This window comes from Halichoerus grypus, chromosome 14 (assembly GCF_964656455.1).
Source record: "Halichoerus grypus chromosome 14, mHalGry1.hap1.1, whole genome shotgun sequence".
Taxonomy (NCBI): Eukaryota; Metazoa; Chordata; class Mammalia; order Carnivora; family Phocidae; genus Halichoerus; species Halichoerus grypus.
Genome location: NC_135725.1, coordinates 85,356,165 through 85,377,900, shown reverse-complemented (window position 1 = coordinate 85,377,900; position 21,736 = coordinate 85,356,165).

Below are 21,736 nucleotides of genomic sequence, written 5' to 3'. Positions count from 1 at the left end.
GGATGATTGGAGTCCAGGGAAGGTGAGTTGTTCTGGAGACCCCGGGACTCTGGGTACAGGGTGGCTGCTGGCTGTTTCCAGTGTGAGGGTTATGTCTGAATATGCATTCAGGATTGGCTTGCATGGGTAACAGTGTGCCAGGAGGCAGAGTGGGGGCCACATCCCAGACTGGGAAGTTGTACATGTGAAGGTGTGAGGGGCCAGGTAGAGTGACAAGTTTAGTGGGGGCGAAAGGGAATGTGGTTCAAGAGAGACGGGGTGCTGTATGACTTCAGAGTAGTAAACGAAGGCCACCTCCCTAGAGGCCTTGAATGTTGGGATGTCAGCGAAGCGGTAGCATCCAGCCCTGGTCTGCGGGCTACCCCGTCCCCCGGCACCCTCCAGAGAGCCGGCTGGGCTGAGCCAGGGCTTGGCAGCGTGACTGTTTTTATAAGCTTCCAAGTGAGTGTGATGCTTGTTTGGGATGGAAATCAGGACAGTGGGGAAGGGACGCTAGGGAAGGGATCTTTACTGGGAGTGTGCCCTGGGCAGACTGTACCATCACGTCTGGCCCCACTTCTACCATGTCCCCAGACTCAGCCACATGACCCATTCCATTGATCAGCCTGTTAGTCACCAATTTTCTAGAGAAATGATTAGCTTCTACTTTTTAATCAAAGTTATGAAAGTAACGCACACAATGCCAGTTCAAGAAAGTTTAGGGGAAGATGACAAATAGAAAAAAATAAAAACTATTCGTAGTCCTGTCACCTAGAAACCAACACCATTTAAGATATATCTTCCAGGAATATGCATTTTAATTGATTCAGCAAATTTTTTTTTTTTTTTTTTTTGAGAGAGACTGGGAGAGCACATGCTAGCCGGGTGAGGGGCAGGGGTAGAGGGAGAGAGAATCTTAAGCAGGCACACGCTAAGTGTGGAGCCCAACACGGGGCTCGATCTCACGACCCTGAGATCATGACCTGAGCTGAAATCAGGAGGCGGTTGCTTAACCAACTGAGCCACGTAGGTGCCCCTCAGCAAATGTTTATTAAGTCCCAATTTTGTGTCCAACAGTGAGTGAGATGAAGTAATGGATAAGCCAGATACATACAACACACACACACACACACACACACACACACATTTTCTTTTTTTTAAAGATGGGATCATGCTATTTGCACTATTCAGTAAACTAATTTTTGACAGCTTTTGCATGTGGAAGTACACACACATATTTGGCATGACGTTCTTGTTTTATTTTTTATATTAAAAAATCACAAGATAAAAAATTTAGAAGTACCAATGGCTTATATCCCATCCCACCTTCACCATCCATTGTTAACAATTGAGGGGGAGCATCTTTTTAGGATTTCTGTGCCTATACATGTAAATATACATATTTTTCCACAACATATTTTCCTATACATCCTGCTTGGCATTTGCCTTTCATATTTAACCATAGTCTTGCAGGTGGTTCCACATCAGCACACAAAGATCTCCCTCATTCTTTTTAATGCTGCTTAGGATGGGTGTGTAACAATTTATCTAGCCTTTTCTCTAAACTTTTACTTTGTATCCAATTTTTCACATATTTATAAACCTTGCTTCACAGAATACTCTTGTGCATGGAACTTGTTCAGTACTTTATCTTTCATGATAAAGTACCAGAAGGCTGTTAATGTGTGTTGCCTCCTCCAGAAGGCTGCACCAGTTGGCTCTCCCTCTAGCCGTGCATAAGAGTGCCTCTTTCCCTGCATCCTCATCAGCACTGTGTATTACCACTCTTTTGAATCTTGACCAATCTGATAAGCAAAATGTGTTATCTTGATGTTATAGTGATTTACCTTTTTTGAGCATGGCTGAGGTTGGCACTTTTTCTTACATATACAGACCATTTTAATTTCTTTTTTTGTGAATTGTTTCTATTGTATTTCTAGATTTTTAAGAGATTCTTATATGTAAGTATATTCACTTCTTTCTGTCATATATCTAACGAATATCCCTCCTCCCTCCAATAAGAGTGTATCTTTTATATTTTGCTCATTTGGAATACTTTTATGTAGTTAAATATAGCAATTAAAAAGATTTTTTTGGTCTTTGAAGTCACATTAGAAAGATCTTCTGCACACTCAAGATTATAAAAATACCAATATTTTCTTCTAAATTCCCTTCTAAAGGCTTAAATCCGTAATAAATCTGGAATTTATTTTCATGTAAGGTACGAATTGAACTTAATTTTTCCCCAGTGGTTCCCCTAATGTTTCTACTTATTTATTAAAAATTCCACTGTTTCCTTATGGATTTGAATTGTATATTTTGCTGTATTTAATTCTCATTGTCTTTGGATCTGTCTTGTTGGCATGCTTGTCTCTTCCTCTGCCAGTGTCTCTTTGATTTATTGACTATAGTTTTACAATATGTTTTGTTATCTTATAAGCAAACTCTCCTCATTAATCTTTTTTTTCAAAAAAATTTTTGGTAATTCTAATACATCTGTATTTCCAGATGAACCTTAGAATTATTTAATTAAAAAAAATAAAAATCCCACTGCATTTTGTTTGTAATTGGGTTAAATTTATAGATTACTTTGGAGAAAATAAGCATTTTGTAGATTTTTATAGTAATCAATCTTCCCATCTAGTTATCCAAAAGTGGTATGTCCCTCAATAAAGTTTTTTAGTTTTATTTGTATAGGTCCAATACATTTCTGGTTAAGTTTATTTGTAGGCATTTGGTACTTTTTATGGCTTTTATAAATGGGATTTTTTTTTCATGATATTTTCTGACTGCTTGTCACTGACATATAGATAGCTATTTCTATTTATCTAACCACTAGCTATTTTACCAAATTCTCTTTTTAGTTCTAATAATTTTTTAAGTTTTGATTTTTGTTTAAATCCCATTTAATTAATAAATTAAATTTTATTTATTTTTTTTATTTAAGTGTCAAGTTTATAAGCAAACAGCATCTTCATCTGAAAATGGTGATACTTTCTTTCCCAGTGTTTCTACTTCCTATTAGCTCCCTGGGATGTCATGCTTATTTGGAGTGGGTGGTTTACATCCGTGGACTGGGAATCATGAATAACCTCCGGTGTGGCTTAGTCAGCTGAGCACCACTTTCAACACCTGGGGGTGGCCAGAAGAGAAGAGTATGTGAGTGCATGTCTGTGTCATGAAGACAAAAGGAGGAGGGCTCCTGAGCCAGCAGAGCCAGGACAACGGGGCAGGGTAGTTGCCATCACAGCTGTCCTTGTCAGCGGCCTGGGCTGCTTTGTTTGTGTACTGCGGGCGTTTCATTCTTAGGTGCAAAGTGTGCACAGTATTTAAATTGAGAATGAGCATTGAATGCAATGGACAATATAAGTAGCTTTTCCTCATGTTGACCTTGCATTCTTGGACCTGCATTCCTAGAATAAATGCTATCTAATCATGGTGTATTATGCTTTTAATGTCCTACTAGATTCTCTTTGATAGTGTTTGACTTCATATTTCCCCATCAGTATTTCAGAGGAGATTGACCTACAGGGCTTATGGCACTGTCTTTGTTGGATTATGGCATTAGATTTATACTAGCTTCACAGGATTGTAAGTGAAACTTTCCATCTTTTCCTATTCTCTGGAATGTATTAATTGCATGTGAATGATCTATTCTTTGTGAGAGCTCATATTGGTGCCATATCTGGACCTGGTGCCATTTTAGGGTCATCTTTCCAAAACTGAAATTTGGCTAGGCCACATGCTTTCAACAGCTTTCCACTGATCACAGGGTAGAGTGCAAATTCTTCAGTCTGACATTCAAGATGCAGTATGAATTAACTCTGCATCGGTCTCACCATTTCCCCTCCCTCTCTTATACTCTGGCCACACCTAACTTCTGGAAGTTGCCCAGCCCCTAGAGTGGGAGATTCAAGAGGGTAGGAACATGTTTGTTTTGTTCAATGCAAGATCTCTGGCACCCTGCAGAAGCTTCCTTTTAAAAGGTATTCTTTGAGTTCTTACTGAATGGCATTCACTCTGTTAATGTTGCTGTATCTTTTAGTTTATGTCAACACATGTTCACTAAGCATATCCTTTGTGCCTGGTCATATGCTGGCCCTGGGGAGAAGGAATCCCAGGCACTGTACTCAGGTTGCTGTTTGGCTGTTGGGGAAACAGGTGAGTAGAAAGACCTTATACACAGTGAGGTAACTGCAGTGAGGGGGATATGAATGGGCATCAGGGGAGCACTGGGAAGGGCTTCCTGACCCAGCCTGGGGAGAGAAATCAGAGAGGCTTCCTGGAGGAGGTAGCCGTGGATTTAGACTTACCTGATAAGGAGAACTGGGAACAGGCCGTTCCAGGCTAACAGGATACCGTGAGCCAAGGTCCAGAGGGAAGAGCCAGCACGGGCCCCATCATCTCCTCAGGACAACTGCACTTGCCTGCTAGTGCATCCTGTCCTTCCCCTGCTGAAAATCTGCTAATGGCTTCTTAGATTACTCCAGATGAATTCCAAGTCCTTGGCACAAATAAGGCCCCCATGTTTCTCTGAATTTACTGGGTCACTCTGTTCCAACCACTGCTGTTTCTTGCATAGCCCCAACAGTCCTAACCCAGGGCCTTTGCATGGTTGTTCCCTTTGCCTAGAGACTCAGACCTTTGCTTTCTCCAGGTCTCTGCCCAAATGTCACCAATTGGTGAGGCTGTCCTCTACCCCTAGAGGAAACAACCCCCTCAATTATTCTCTGTCCTTATCCTGCTTTGTGTTCCTCTCTGTTAGCAAAGCCACCTGATATTATACATACACATACATATGTCTATATATACACATGTATATATACACACACATATATATGTATGTGTGTATCATAACCTATGATATGTATATGATTTTTAACTTTTTTTGCCTGCCAGAATGAGAGTTTCAGTAGAATAGGGATTTTTCTTGTTCACTCTTGTAGCCCCAGTACCCAGAACACCCCATCTAGAGGAATGTGCTCAATAAATATAAGCAGTTTGGCATTGCTGGGAGCAGAATGTGTCTGAGGGAGGAGGGGGGAGATGAGGACCAGTAATTAGCAGCAGGAGGCCGGGGCAAGCCTCCCATGATAGCGAGGAGCTTGACCTTCTCCTGGAGGTGATTGGGAGCCAGGAAAGGGTAACAGGATGAGGCTTATGCCCATTGGAAGGGTGTGGACTGGAGGGAGTGAGATTGGCAAACACTGAGGGCTAGTTACCCCAGTGTAGGCAAGAGGTAGTGGTGAAGGGCTGGTGGTGGGGATGGCAGACAGGGAGGAGGCCAGATGGATGGCCTGGCTGCGGGGGCGGGGGGGGGGGTTTGAAGATGCTCCTCGCTGAGCGGTTGAGTCCCAGGGGTGGGGCAGAGATTCCATTCTGGACGTGTCACATCCAGGGGGCTCCTGGGCATGCTAGTGGGGATGTCCAGGAAACTGGGGTCAGGTGGGTCTGGAACTCAGGAGAGAGGCCTGGACTGGAGAGAGGTTGGGGTTTGGAGCATGGGGAGCATGACTTCATTGGCATTGCTGCCATGACCACCACTCATAATCTTCAAAGTAACTTTTTTTTTTTTTAGATTTTATTTATTTGACAGAGAGAGACACAGTGAGAGAGGGAACACAAGCAGGGGGAGTGGGAGAGGGAAAAGCAGGCTTCCCGCTGAGCAGGGAGCCCGATGCGGGGCTCGATCCCAGGACCCTGGGATCATGACCTGAGCCGAAGGCAGACGCTTAACAACTGAGCCACCCAGGCGCCCCTCAAAGTAACTTTTAATTGGGTGCCTCGTATGTATCAGGCCCTGTGCTCAGAGCTCTAGGTAGATTCTTTGTTGACTCTTCTCTAGAATCTGGTGGTATGCTGGTCCAGGTCTTACAACCAGCTCTCTGGAGAACCAACCAACCAACCCTGATGTGTATTTTGCCCATTTCCATGGTATAAATACTCCCAACACGGCTGATTTCAAGCTACCAGCATGATGTCACCAAACATGGACTTGGAAAGGGATGTGCAGTGGTTCACCATCATATGACGTTTTTATAACACAGAGGCAGTGGACAGAGACAACCTCAAGAGCATCAGTAAGAGTAAAATGAAGTAAATTTATAAGAATCAATGACTTTGGAATATTTATTACCTTTGATTTTAATATCACTTATTTAATTGTAAATTTATGGCTGTTTTTAACAACCAGCTCACAAAATGATTCCTGAAAATTAACAAGTGTTTTCAGGCCAGTATCAGTCAATTCCAGCCCATTGCTACAGTCCCATGATGTAACAGGGAGGTGAAGTGAGGTCTGGTAAATGAGAGAGCTGGGTATCCTTGGGCAAGTAACTTCTTGTCCTTGAGCTTCAGTTTCTTCATCTGTAAAATGGGGACAATTAATGTATTTCCCAGGAAACTGGGGAGACTCAATGAACTCATGCTTGTTTTTTTTTTTAAGATTTTATTTATTTTTTTGAGAGAGAGTGGGGAGGGGAAGAGCACGAGTGGGGTGGAGGGGCAGAGGGAGAAGAGAAGCAGGCTTCCCGCTGAGCAGGGAGCCGGACGATGACTCGGGGCTTGATCCCAGAGCCCTGGGATCATGACCTGAGCTGAAGGCAGATGCTTAACGGACTGAGCCACCCAGGCGCCCCTGAACTCCTCATGCTTGTAAAGCACCTGGCATACAGTAAATGCTGGACAAGTGGGAACCCTAGTGTGTGATAGTTATTTTGATAATAATAATCAACATGGATCCTGCCCTTAAGCTATTAATGGTTTAGTGGAGGGAAGGAGCCAATGATAAGACATATACACGTTCATAGGATTCTGATTCAGGCAGAAAAGGAAGGCTTCCTGGAGGAGGCTGCATTTGAACTGGGTCTGGCAGGTTTGCGAGAAGGGGGGCCCATGGGGTTAAGGGGGAGGCATTCCTGGCTGATGGTTCACAACAAGCAGAGGATGGACCCAGGATGCAGGAAGATGAGAGCGCCAGATGAGGCTGGAGGCAACAAAAGGAACATCGAAGCCAAGACAAAGTCTGAACTTTCCTCTGAGGGCAGTGGGGAGCCCCAGTGGCTGTTCAGCAGGGCCTGAGGGGGATCTGATTGGCCTTTGGGAACATCAGTGCGACTGCAGCGGGGAGGAGGGCCAGGAGGGGGCAGGAGGGGAGGCGGCATTGGCCGTGGGTGGGGTGGGGTGGGGTGGGGGGAATGGAAGCTTACCCATCTGGGCTCCTTCTCCGTGCCTGGGTGGGGCTGGGGGTGTCCAAAGACACAGGCTGCCTTGACCCCTCCTCTCCCGTAGCTCCTGGAGGGGAACAGCAGGGTTCCCTCCCTCAACCATTATCATCCCCAGACCTGCCTAGGCCCAGGTCCTGCTCCAGCAGCTAATCCTGGTCACACTGGGTCCCAAGGCCGGGGCGGGGCAGCCGGGCAGCTGGCCTCAATTAGCTGGGGAGCCGGGTCTGGACAGTGTCATTAGGAGAAAACCAGAGCCCGGCCATAAACTCTAATGAATGCATTAATGGAAGACTTGTGCGCCTCAAAGGGAAAAAAAAAAGCGGGTCTAAATAAAGTTATTAACACAGCCCACCTGTGTTCGGCTCTTGGCCTATATTGTTCAAATAGCCCATTAACTCCTGAAGCATCCAGTCTTGAAAGTGAGCCCTGCCTTTCTGAAGCGGACGTTTAACTGCGTTCATATAATTCAATTAGATTCCACAGTCATGGTCCAAAGGCATTCTCTGGGCTTTCATCTCGGTAATGGCCTGCAGGCCGGCGTGGAGAACAGGGGGTTAAAAAGAGGGGCTTGGAACCTGCCTTTTGGCCTGACTCACCCCATCACCTGGAGGGGCCTCCAAATGAGTTTCCTGGGGCGGAATGCATTCCTCATGCACCCGACTCTTAGATGGTCTTTGGTGCCTGGAATTTGAACCCAGACCCTTCTCGCGCCTTCTCCGTCCAGCATCCAGGTCCACCCCCCCACTTTGGCTCCATCCCCCTCATCCAGTGGTCCAGCAGTCCAAGGACCCCAACTCCACTCAGCTGACCCTATTAATAAAGAGTTAAGAAAATTCATTAGGAAGTGGACCTTTTATAGATTCCATTAAAGCCTTCTTCCTACTTCTGTCACTGAGAAAGGATAAAAATCCTTTTATCACTGTACAACTTGTTAATGTTCCACCCCGGGAGCACTTCATCTGTAATAAACATCTTCACAAAATATGCATCCCCAGGGAGGAGCCGTTAATTTCCTCAAGGCCTCACACATGTAAGGGGTTTTTACTGCCTGCAGGTGCTTCATGATATTGCGTGGGCTTCTAATAAACGTCCAGTAAACCGCAGGTAGTGCCTCGGAGAGGGATGGGCCCGTGCACCTGTCCACAAAGGGCCTCCACACGCCGCACCTCCACCTTCTGTCGCCCAGCCCTGGCACGGCCAGCTTCGGAGACGAGCCTGCCCCTCGGGACGCCTGCAGGTAAGTTCCTACAGCTCTAAACTCCATCCGACCTGCTTGCAGAGCCTGGGGGGGAGCCAGGGACTCGCTGCCATTTGACGCCAGGAAAATTCCGCCCTGGAACTGCCACACCTTGGCAGGGAGGGCGAGCACACAAAGACCGTGAAGGCGTGTTCTCTGGTTTATTTCTTGGTTTCCTTTCCTTGGTTGCTGTGGGGGAGTCGCCCCCGTTAGGATCTGTTGTGGAAATGTGATTATCGAGAAATTTGACTTCCCATTTTCTTAATAACTGAGATGGAGGGGAAAGAGAGCTTGTCTCTCTTAAGTGCGATTCATATGAAATGTGTTTTGTGTATCTTCAGGGCAATTTTTGGAATGTTAAAAATAATTGCTAGAAAAATACGTTGCAGCTCAGTCACTAGAAAAAAAGATTACTTAAGGAGCATTCCTTGAAGTAATTAGAAGTTTGCATTTAATAAATATCACTCTAGTCCCTGGGATTCTCTCCAAGTTGTGATCACCAAATTAATCGTGAGGTATGTGCTGGGTACGAATCTGTGCCTGCAGATATGATGACATGTGGCAGGGGAAGCTGGGGACGCTGCCAGTCGTTCTTTCCTAACCTCGATGTGAGCTGGAGAGCGAGCCCCAGGCTCCTGGGGGTCCACGGAGGCCTGTAGGGGTGTGGGGGGGAGACGGTGGGGTAGGGCATAGCTCTGCAGCCCCTTCCGGGACGAACCACCTCTGAGGACCGGAGGGCTCGTCTCTAAATCCGACAGCTTACGCCGCTTCTGGACTCTGAACAGCCTGCATCTCTGGGACACTTACATGGTGGTGGGTCTCTGAGGGACGTGACCCGAGGTCTGTACGGTGGCCCGAAGCTTCTGTGAGCTTGTTTTTGGTTCAGATCTGTAAAAGCTGAGCGCTGGTGTTCCCCTGCACGGGGCTTGCTGGCTTGGGGTACACACACTTCGCCCCAGGGAAGCTGCCCAAGCAAGGGAGGGAAGGGAGAGGACTCCTAGATTCAGCCCTCCTGGAAGCCCCCCAGGCCTGTAGAGGCACCACACTGGGGCCCCAGAGGCTTTTGGAAAGGGGAGATTCCTCAAATCTTTCTGGAAGCACTGAGGCAGAAAAGCTAACTCCACTGTGTTTGCAGACCGCCTCCTTCCCAGTCGGGGGCGGCAGCAGCATCTCACAGTCCCAGAACCCAGGACTGTGAGGTGAGGCAGGGCTGGGCCTTTGGGATGTGCCCGTTCCTGGTCTGGGGCGACAAATAATACTGATCCTGTCATTGGCCACAGCACCCACGACGATACACGTCCTGATGCTCCTGAGCTCTTGAGGTGGGTCAGGGCCAAGCACCTTAGGGGCTTACCTCGGGAATCTTCCTAACGACTCCTTTACAGGTGAGGAAGCTCAGGTTTAAGAGGTGAGGTTAGTGGCCCGAAGTCACCCAACAGAAGAAGAGGAGGAGTTCAGGAAGGCCTGGAGCAGAAGCAGAGGGCTCTACCCATATCCCCTCCCGGAGTCCTCCCACCAAACCTTCGAGGGAGGTCATAGATTCCCCAATGTCTAGACGAAAAACTTTGGCTCACCTGGCAGTGGGGGAGCCTGGCACGGCCCTGACATCTGCCTCCTTCCCCTAGACATGGCTGCCCCTACCCCCCACTTCTCTGGGCTGGGCAGAGAGTGGGGTCATTCACCCCCTGACCCAGCCCTTGCCATCAGCCTGGCCCGGCCCAGCATAAGCCATAGGAGGGCTAGGGAGCCTGGAGGGGCATCAGAGGCCACACTGGACATGATGAAAGCCCTGGGGCGCGGACCCAGCTGAAAGGTTAGAGGAAGCAGGATTATTCCTCCCGGGGAGCGGAAGGCCCAGGGGGCAGGGGCCCTGGCTAATGGAGAGCACCAGATGCTGACCAGCTGTTCCCTGTCTCCTCCGGAGGCCCAGCAGGACCAGAAGGGCTTCTACAGCAGGAGGGAATTAGGGGGGATAGGAGAAAGAACTGGCTGGGGGAATGGTTGGGCTGAAGGCAGCAGGGAGTCCTCTGAGGAGCTGTAGGAAGAAACAGGATGGCAGTTCCTAACTGGGGCCCGGGGCCAGAGAGCGAGAGAATGTGGAAGGTTAACCTTGAGGAACTGCACCCTCTTCCTCTACGGACATGATCTGAATGAATCACCCCTGCAGCGCTGGCATCCTGAGATCCCAAGCCTCCGACAGGAGCCTCTGAGGCTACTTTCTCAAGCTCACTGAGCAGTCAGGGGCCTGGGGAGCCCCACGTCTTGGGGGCAGGGACCCACGCAGGCCAGGGACAGCTGGACCCAGAAGTCAAGACCTTCAGCTGTCAAAGCCCCTAAACCAGCATGATGCCCCTACCCCCACAGCTTATCCAAATAAACGGCACTAAACTCTAAAGTGTTAGGAAGGCCTACAGAGTCCCCCTTCTCCTTACAATGAATACATGGGTGCTTTAAAACCATTCAGCTAAAATTTCTAGGTGCCCTAAGCAAAGGCTCTGTCTGCTCACTGGTCTGCTCAGAACCAGCCTGGTGCTTCCTTCCTCTGATCAGGGACAGGGTCACTGACCTGGGGGGCTTGTGTAGGGAGAACTGGGTGAGATCCTAGAAAGCCCATCGAGGGCTGGCATAGAGCTGATCGCCTCCTTCCCGCAGACCTCAGACCTCACTCCAACCCTCCACTCATGAATGGGAAAACCAGAGTACTGAGAGAGGGTGGGACAGGCCCATGGGGGTCACACAGAAGGACGATGGCAGCCAGGCATTGTTCCCGGTGCAACCCAAAGCATTGCTTTCGTGATGGACTTGCTGCTGCTTCTGGATGGGAAAACTCGGATGGCCCTGTTCAGCTTCCTCTACCCCATTTGGAACTCAGGGCTAGGGCTATCAGATAAAATACAGGATGCTCCTTCCAAATGGAATTTCAGATAACAAGGGATAATTTTTCAGTATAAGTGTGTCCAATGCAATATTTGGGACACATTTATACTAAAACAATTCATTATTTGAAATTGAATGAATTCAATAGAAATTGAATGGTGCATCTGGTTTTTTTGTTTTTGTATTGTATTTGCATCTTGCCAAATCTGACACTTCTACCCAGGGCTCCTTTTCCAGTTGAGGGTGCCTGTTCCCTCCTAGGTGAGAACCTTCCAGAGAACCTGGGGTCTCTGGCAGCAGGACCCCAGGTTGGAAGCACTTGTTCTTAACATTTGGAAATGCCAGAGACCTTGTAATCACCCCTTTACTGTTGCGAAGAGTAGAAAATGTGTTTTCCTGTGCTTGTTTTCTTTCAGTATGTATTTTTTTGGGGGCTTGGGGGGGCTCCCTCACGATAAGAATGATTTATCCCGGAAATGAGGCATTTTTGAGTTTGCTGTTTGTAGAGAATGCGGCCGTGCCGGCAGGCCGCCTCTGTGTTGTCTGGTTTCTCGTCGAGAATACGGAAAACAGCCGCTGTACGGGAAACTTTTCCCTCGGATGCTCTGGGAGCTCATCTCCTTGATTTAAAACTTGCTAGGACACAGGTGAATTTTTAAGGGGTAAAGTGGAAGGAAAGAAAAAGGCAGAGTACTAGCACAAGTTCTAGGGGCAGCTCTTGGAATGTGGTTCCTTGGATCAGTGGTATTTCATTTTTCAAAATGATTGAGGGCTTTTTTTCAAAAAATTATTTCCAAAAGGGCCATTGTATTTGTCTATGAATAGATTTAGGTCTTTTTCTTTCTCCCTTTCTCTTAAGCTAAGACAAAAATGTTAAAGACATTATTTAGACTGAGCAATCAGGAAAAAAAAAATATTTGCAGAATCAAGAAAGACTGACAGATGTGGAAAGAAGAAACCGATAAAAAGCAAATAAAATACATGCTAGGAAAAGTCTTTCTATTAGATTTTCTTTAAAATTTTTAATATTTGATTTTATACTTTGGCATAGTATCCTAATCCTGTTGTTTCAAATTGCCATAGCTAAAATTTCAAATACTGATGGCTTTTTTTCTCACGTTTTCAAAATATTTGATGGCTTTTTCTTTTTTTAACCTCTTCCTGGACTAGAAGAAATATCCCAATGTGGGAAAACAACGTATTCCGTGTATTTCCTTTCTAGGATGGTATTCAAAGGAGGCAATCCGGCTCTGGTCTTAAGATGGCAGAATTCTGCAAAGACAAAATCCTACCTCCAATTCACACCAGGATGAGAGCAGGGGGGTTGTTTACCAATGTTCAGCCTAGCCTGAATAATGGGGAGAGTCCCTGATCACTGAGTGAAGGGTGCAGCCGGGCTCTAAGGGACCCAAACCTCAGCCTTTATCCCCTTTCTATCTCCCATCCATCCTCTTCCCTCTAGGAGCATAGACTCCAGATCAGAATCTTGGCCCCCAGCCTGGAGCCTGGAGGTGCAGCTTGATGTCAATTACGGCCCAATTCCAGAGGTGCCATCAAAGAGTTAACTAGGATGTCCCAGTGCGCAAATGTGGGATAATTGGGAAACAAATTCTACAAACATCCTGAAAGGGGCAAAAGACCTTTGATCTTTCTATAGAAAGGCCGACATTAGACATTACTGCCTTTTGGGGCCTGCACACATCTCATACCAGGTTAGAGGATGGTATCTTTCTGAGAAATCAGGCGACACCTAATTCCATCATACCTTAATTATCCTAACTGGATTCGTATGTCTCAGGGCATTTTCCCCAAAGATTAGAGGAGAAGGAGGGACTGACAAAATAATTAAATATGCAATTTGCCAAGCGTGGGCAATATGGCTTTGAAATCACCTTTTCAGGAAGTTTTACCGCTTGTTCATGGACATGTATATTGCAGGCTTCAGACTTTTATTTAAGCTCTTTTGATTGCCTTAATGGATTAATACCTGAGTGCCATCAGCAAGGGGCTGAGACCCAAGGCTGTTTCTAATTTTGTAAATATTGCGCCTGCTTCCTCTGGTGTTATGACAAAAACAAGTATCTAGAATTTGCCTTCTCACTTAAAGCAACATGCCGATCCCCGCAAATAATTGCCTGGTGTCGGAATCTGCGTCTCGCAAGTGGTGTCGTCGATTATAGGAAAACTTCCACGGTGCCAGGGGCTTGGGCTGTGGGCGGCGGCATTGGCAGGACTGGGCAGGCCCGTGTTGCACGCGGGGCCTGGATCGGTTTTGGGGAGCATATCTGAAACAAGCGCGCATCTCTGGACTGTGCGATGCCTCTCAAACTAAGGCCCCCGGCAGTATCCAGGGGTGTGGAGGAATGTGTTACTGTCCCTGCTTATGACTCCTGACATGGGTAAGGAACATTCCATAGGGAAGGGGCGGGGGAGGTGCTCGTCGGGATTTGGAGAAGAATCTCGGCTTAGACTGCTGCATCGGAGGGAGGCATCCGGAAACCAGAGCCCGGAGTTTGCTCTGGGGGAATAGTTTGCATTCTGTACTCATGATGGGGGAGCTGGAGTTAAGGAGAAGGAACAGGCCTTAGTGATGGCACCTTTCCCATCTTTTGACTCAGCTGGGCGTCTCGGGGCGGTGTCCTGTTCCAAGGACGTTTCGTCTGGTCGGGACATCTGGGGGGTGCCCCAGGGGCCGAAGATGGAGCTTTAGGGACATGCACGGTAGCTGTTGCCCAAAGGGGCAAAAACAGAAGAGAAAAACAGTCAAAAAAGATAAAAGGACAAAAGGAAGAAGCCACCCTGTCTAGGCGCACACGCACTCCACACACACGGAGATTGCCTTTGAAGGCCGAGGGTCCGGCCTAATTGTCCCAGGGACGCGCGGCGGGCCGGGCGGTTTCATGGTTCCCAGATCCCTCTAATGAGGCTGTGGCCTCTCTCGGTAGGGACGCTGCTCCCTGGAATCAGCTTTGATAAAGCGGACGGACCCGTCTGGGATGAGTTACCAGGTTTTCCTCTTCCTTTTGAACCCTGCGGTGGTTTTGCTCTTTCATGGCAACAGAGCAGGGCCGAAGTCTCTGGCCTCTGGCCTCGGCGGACGCAGGCCATCCCACCTCCTGGCTCGGGGGACAGGGAGATGGCAATCCCTGGATGGGGGATGCTGGCCCGGGGCCCCAGGCAGTGGGCGAGGAGGGGGCTGGAGACTCAGTATTCAGACCCACTCGCCATCGCACGGGCCCCCGGGGTAAGCATTGCCTAAAATGCGTCTCGGCAAATCCCAGCAGCCCGGGGCGGGCTGGCGTGGGGCGCACACGGGCCAACAATAACCGCGGCTCGCCGCTCCGTGAGCGTGCAGTCTGCGCCAGGCACTGTGCCACGTGTTTGCCGAGGGTTTGGTGCCCCTTTCACGGAAGAGCAAAGGGAGGCTCCGGGAGTTAGGTGGCTTCCTGGTCAGAGGCAGCATGGGACCCAATCTGTCATCCCACAGTCCCGGCTTTTAACCACTAGCCTTGCCCAAGGGGCGGGAGCCTCAGCTGGCCCTCAGGCCCCCTCGACAGACCAGTTTTCTATCTGCACGGTTCTTCCTTCATTTCTTCTTACTGGTGATGGGCTTTCTGAGGCCACAGCCATACAGTCCGCTAAGACCCCAATTCTGAGGTCCCTGCATCCTCCAGGTGTCCAGAGGTCTCCCTGAGCCCTGACTGTCCTGAGCAGCCTCTCTGGCAGGGAGAGGGCATTGAACCAGGCACCCTGGGTGAGAGGAGAAAAAAGGGCTGCTCTAGGCCCTTCTTGGCTGCCTGCTGCCCACCCGGGACCCAGAAGGACCCTCCCTACTCCCAGCCCGGTGGGACATGTCTGTGATCTCTAATGGTTATAACTGTATACCCTCTTAGGTGCTTCCTCCTTGTCAGAGAGGCAATCCCCCCCTCCCCCCCGCCCGCCGCCATGCCTCTTGCTGGCTCGCAGACATTGAGCAGCCTGAGAAAGGCTGTCCCATCCCCGAGCCTTCACATGGGAGAGCGCCTGGTTCCAAAGGCAGCTCTGGGAAGCTCACCTGGATACCTGGTTCTGGCCAGGTCTGATTTGTCTCTGGTCTAGCAACCTCTGCCACCACCCCCATCTCTGGCCCCCGCTGCCTTCCTCCTGCCCTGATCCCAGCTGCCTGCACTTCAGGCTTTCCCATGCCGACTCCTCAGGCCTGCCGCCTGCTTACCCTCCACCACAGCTGCCCAGAAAGACAGGCGGCCGGTGTGCCCAGTCCCCACACACCGCCAGCCATTCACCTGGGTCTGTGGTCAGCTGGGCTGTGAGCAAAGACCTTAAGTTTATGCTCACTGGTGAAAAGAAAACCTCGCTGGTAAGCTTTAGTTCATTCCATCAAGCACCCAGTTTGTGCCGGGCTCTGGGCTGGCGCCAGGAGCCCGCAGCGAGGGGGCTGGATGTGGCTCCGGCACTCACCGAGGGGTTTCCGATTCTGCTGAGCGCCGGATTCTGTGTCACACACTTCACGGATGATTGGGACAGCCCCGACTGTGGCTGTGCCATGAGCAGAGAAAACTATGGACATTACTTCGTACTTGGTGTCTGATGACAATCCTGGCCATGGTCCTTTTGGGGCCCAGGGGATGGTGTCTGATGAGACGGTCACTTCAGCTTTGTGCTCCCATCTGAACCAACTCTTTCCACAGCTCGTGGCAGAGCCACGTGACGCCTCCATTATGAGAGGGCCCGGCAGAATGTTCTTTCATGTCCCCTCATGGATGTGTTCCCTTGTACCTTTGGGTCACATTTGTGGTGAGAGCGTGCAGAGGGACCGAGCAGTAAAGGGAGAGGCATGATGGAAGCGAAGGATTTCCCCCAAACTTTATTATGAAAATATTCAAACACCTAGAAGAGTTGGGAGAAGGGTACACAGACGCCCATACATCACCTCCTAGACTCAACCCGTGTAAACATTTTACCATACTTGCTTTATCTATGTATACATATATCCGCAAGGGTTTTTCTGCCGTAAGTTTGAAAGTAAGTTTCGTATGTCCTCCCTAAATATTTCAAGCGTCTCCTCCAGAACCATAACACCACTGCCATTTGAAGAGAATTAAGAGTAATTTGAGAGGGTGGGATTTTGATAGACATAAGTACTGGTACCTCAGAAAAACGAAAGACACAGCAGAACAGGATTATTTTAAAAGCTTCCTTTGGTTTCAGTCGCCATACGGGGCAGCTAGGAGGACACTCGGTGGCAGAGTCTGTGAGTTCGGAGGGAGCAGAGTGCCGGCACCCAGTAGGCGCTGGGGAGGCTTGCACGCCAGGCCCGCCCCCAGGTCCCCCCCCCCCCACGACCCCCCCTTGTTCTGACTCCACCCCTGCTCAGGACAGAGGCCTGTTAGGAGAGCCAGGCTCAGCAGGCCGACTGGGCTGGGTTTCCATCTTTGTGATGATTGTGAAGTACCCCTGAGTCCCCGGCTCCCCTCGGGCCAGCAAAGCTGGGCTGAGGGGGCGCTCACTGCGGTGTCCCCCCGGGCGCAGTGCGGCCCGGTCTTTTACCCTGCCGAGGGGGAGCAGCTTAAGGCGTATCTGTGGCCGTGACCGTGTACTTGTGTATGTGACTGTACATGTGGGAGGTTAGATGAAGAGCTTCGCTACAGTGGAACAGCTGTCAGCTAGAAAAAGGAAGGACACTGGGATGCACACTCTAACAGAACCCGGAGGCCAGCAGGTGAAATAAGCCAGTCACAAAGCGACAGATACGGTGTGATGTCATGCACAGGACGTAGCCAGAGGATTCACATTCATAGACGAAAGTAGACTTGTGCTTGCCGGGGGGCGGGGGCAGGGTGGGAAGTGTTTAATGGGGACGGAATCCTAGTTTGGCAAGAGGACAAGCGTTCTGGAGATGGATGGTGGCACAACAGTGTGAAGGTGCTTAATGCCAGAGAACCGCACGCTTAAAAATGGTGAATTTTACGTTCTGCATGTTTTACCACAAGAAAGAAAAGTAGGGTTTTGGTGCCTGTCGAGCTTCTGTTTTAGGACGACGGAGCTCCTCACCCAGCCGCCCCTTCCCGGGGGAACGCGACTGCTCGTTGTCGCTCATGGAGAAAGCCGGAATGTTGTCAGTCCGAGGGTCTAATGGAGCCAAAGATACTTGGGAGTATCAGGCCCAAGACCTGTTTCTGGAAATGGTGCCTCATTTGAAGCGAATCTCACCAGGCAGGAATGAAACAGGGGCATTTTGTCAAAGGAAAGAACTTGATGAAAAATTGTTTTATGAAACCTGAATTTTGGCAGGTTTTCACATTTCAGTTTGTCAGAAGGCAGACCAATAAATGTTAAACATGTTGTTTGTTATTATGCACGGTTGATTTCTTTATGATGACAATTTTATTTTAAAGTTCGTCCTAGAGGAGCTGCAGGACGGGTGGGGAAATCTAGAAGGGCCAAGGGACCATTTACAGCGTATCCCTGCAGGACTATTGGGCGAGCACTTTTTATTAATAACGACAAAAAAGGAGGTGGCCCAAGGCCTGCTCCCACGGCGCACCGGGGGGTTAGTGTGGCATGCTGGTGGCTGCACTTGGGGCCCCGTTACCGAGCTCCGGGCGCCTGACTGTGGTCACCACTGGCTCGTGCAGGCCCGGCTTGCCAAGCCCCTCGGCCTCGCTGCTTCTCCTGTGGTCTTTGTTCTTTGGGCGGTATCCCCTTGTCAGGGCTGCTGGTTTGGGGTTGTAAGTGGAGGGTGCTGGGACCAAGGGCCTCGGTGCCAGCCTGTCTCCCTGCGGGGTATGGCTGGCCCGGCAAACCAGCCGCAGCAGCTGTCCCGAGGGGGAGAGGTTCCACTTGCGTGAGTCCCTTTCACTCTCACCCGGTCTTTACTGGTAGTGGCTGGAGACCGGGTCAGGTTCCAACCCCTCATGAGCTGAGGGCAGAGGGACCCAAGAAGATGCTGAGGTCGCACAGCTGGTCCTTCCTGCTACCTTCCCTCCAAAAGCCTGTTTCCTCCACTGTGAATTGGGGTCTCCAGACCCACCCCTCAGAGCTCTGAGCTCCCATTTTGTGGGTGTGCACCCTGGACTGGGTGCTTCGGAGGCAGTATTCCACCCAAACCCCAGGACAACCCTGTGTCCGGTTCCGATCCCCATTTACGGATGAGGAATTTGGGATCAGAGAGGGAGTCCAGTTACCCAAATTGCCCAGTAGTGAAGGTGGGGCTGGGCCAGTCTGTCTGCTCAAACCTGTGGGGGAAATAGGGTGACTGCTCTGCCCTGGCTGGCTCAGGGTGGGCGCTTGGTATCCATGAGGTGACCTGGCCCCTGGTCTCAGGCTGAGGAGGAAGGGCAGGCTTCTATTGAAGCCCAAGGGTCCTGACAAACATGGGCAACTGTAAGCCCTTGAGGGTCTCTCCCTTGCTAGAGCTAGGGCCTTGGGCTCCTGGGTCTGTGCTCTTGGCCCAAGTCTGGTCAGCCGGTGAAGGGACTGCCTGGGCCCCACACCATGTATGAGTCCCCACATCTGCTTGGGTGGTGGGGCGCTCTTCAGTGGGTTCTGGGCTGGGAAGGCGAAGTGGGGGCAGCAGGTTTAGGGAGGCTCCCCCCCCAGGAAGAGAGGCACAGGACTGGCTGTCATGCAGAGGAGTTCTGCAGGTCCAGAGCTCTGGTGGCCCTGGTCTGCTGTCACACAGCATCCTGGCAGAGGGCCCCCTGCCCAGCCCTTCCTGAGCCCCCTGGTGAGGGCACTGAGGCTCGGGCCAGTCAATGCCCCACCTTGGGCTGCCACATCCTCTGCTTCCTTTGGCATGTTTTGGGGAGAGGGGTTGGAGGGAGGAAGCATGCCCCCCCTCCCACGGTCCTCCCCACTAAGGCCTTGTCAACACTGTTTTCACACCCAGACCTGGGTCAGTGGCTTTGAACACAGATACTGGTCAGGACAAGCTGAGGGGGCCGGCCAGGGGCTAGTTTGGGGTCCTTTTCCTAGTTTGGCCCAGAAATACATCCAGCCACCCTCTGGGGCCCTTGGTCACTACCCCTGCTGGAGAAAACACTTTTGAGAAAGGGCAGTTGGGGGGATCAGCTCTGGATGGGGAGTGAGTGTCTTGGCCCTGGCCGCTGGCTGGTGGCGGGGGGCGGGGGGCAGCTCCTGCCCCTTCTGACCCGAGGCTTCTTCAGCCGCTGGCTGGCGGGGCCTCCAGCAAGGCAGCCTGATCCTCCATAGAAGGATAAGGATCTCATTCTTCACTTTTTAAGCCGCACAAAAGCTGTATGCATAATTAATGTGCAATAAACGTGAGCGGCTGGAAATTAACTAAATGAAAAAAACATATACTTAATTGTAAAAATTTAATTTTGCTTTTATTCTTTTCTTTCTCCCTCTTCCCCTCCCCCCCGTTCCCCCCGCCCTTTTACAACTTGTTATATTCTCGGAGACCCTCAGATCTCGCCGGAGATCATATTCTGAAAGAGTCGCCTCCTGACCTCTTGCCAGGGAGCCGTGGACAAGATTAGTTTTAAGCTGCAGCCCAGCTAGTTACTTTCAACAGAGGTCTGAGCGTGCCCACGAGCGGGGTGTTACTGTGTCGCACAGGGGAATGTTGTAATCATCCCCCAAGACCTTCCTTGGGGGACCGCTGTGCCTGATTTTAAGGGCTTCGGTAGATGTAATTTTGAGAGTTGCCTTTTGAAACTTGGAGAGCGCCCATCATGGTATTTAAAATTCCTAAACATGAATTCAGTGGTTAAAAAGCCAAAGGACTAAATACATTTACATATATTCAAACAAAGTATTTGAAGCAATACCATCCAAAGCTTCTTTTCTTCTAATTTTTTTTTTTTAAAGGACAAGACCTTTCCTAGATAAGACTGGGTGGCAAAATTTCCCAGAGGAAAAATTTATTGACACATTCTTATTGTCACATCTCTTAATAAAACCCAAGGATTCAGCCTCAAGAAACAACCCATCCACTTGAAAGATTTTTTTTTAATTATTTTTTTTTTTAGGAAAATACTCTATTAACAGATACTTTAAAATATGATTTATTGCACACACAGAACAACAATAACTTGAAATATCAGATCCTTGGAAATAAATCACAGCGAATCCCATCTGCCTTACATACCCCTGTTTTCCGGTTTCTGCCGTCTCTCTCGGCCTGGTCTGTATCAGCAGATAATTTTAAAAGAGGCAAAAAAATCAAGAGACCCAACCCAGAGGCATCTAGGTGGTTTGGGCAAGAATCGTGTTTTCAGAACATCCTACTTTGTTCTGGACAGTTCGTCGCTGGCCCTTCTCAAAGTCTTTGCAAATAAAACAGTAACCAACTCGGGGTGTCCCTGAGTCACTCTGTTACCGGATTAATTTATAACAAGGAGTCCAGTTGTTCATGCTCGCTGCTGCCTTTGCCCAGGTACCTGGTCTTGTCTCGGGCAAACTGCCATCATCCCAGAGATGCCCAGTCGTCGGGGACCACCGGCAAGCCGTAAATAACCAGGTCTGTGGCTTCAGATAATCTCTGGCCAGCCAGGTCCACCACAGCCCAGCTGGCAAATACGGCTGCTTTTGTGAACAGGTGGTCTGGGGGTGGGGGGGGGGCGCCGAGGCCGGGCAATGAGCTGGGCCAGCGGGCTGGTTTCTGCAGCAGCCTTTAAGACCCAGTCCGTTTGGAGCCTGAGCCAGCCACCCGGGGCTCGGCCGGGCCCCAGGCGCAGACCTCTGCATTAAACAGGTTCTGACACTAAAAATCAAGGTCTGTTGGCTGTTGTCATAGGAATGCAATATCCTCTGCAGGTCCCCTTATTAAAAAAACCCAGTCTTGCTGCTCCTGCCTGGGATAGATTTCTATTCCGTTTGTATTGATCACGGGGAAATGTCTCATTCCCTGGCTGACAAATACAGTCAGCAGGGAGGGAGTTCGTGTGTGCTGGAAAACATTTGTTTCCACAGTGATTTGGGGGACCCCGAGCTGAAGCCGTGGTTGTGCTCCACGAGATGGTGGCGGGTCACCGCTCTGATGCGGCATGACAAACGTGGGGGTTACGGTCTTGCAGAACAATGGAGCCTGCCAAGGCTTCAGAGATTATCCAGTGTGGCCGCCGCATTTCGAAGACTTCAGAGAGGGGACTTGCTGTACCCACATCCCAGGTAGTGGCGTTTCTAGGAATCTGTCCTACAGAGAATACCTGTGTGTGAAAGGATATTTAGCACAGAGCTGTTTGTAGGTGCAAAAGGTGGGAAACCACATAAATGTGCATCACAGGAAAGTGGGTTAAAAATATATATATATTGTTAAGCAGAACCATGTTAAGTTGCCAGTTTTGCTGGTCAAAACTGGCTGGATATTGACCATTTCATGGTTGAATCTATTACATCTATTGAATGGAATGACCTGCTGTCTTAGGAACGAGATGGAGAACTCTCCAAGATA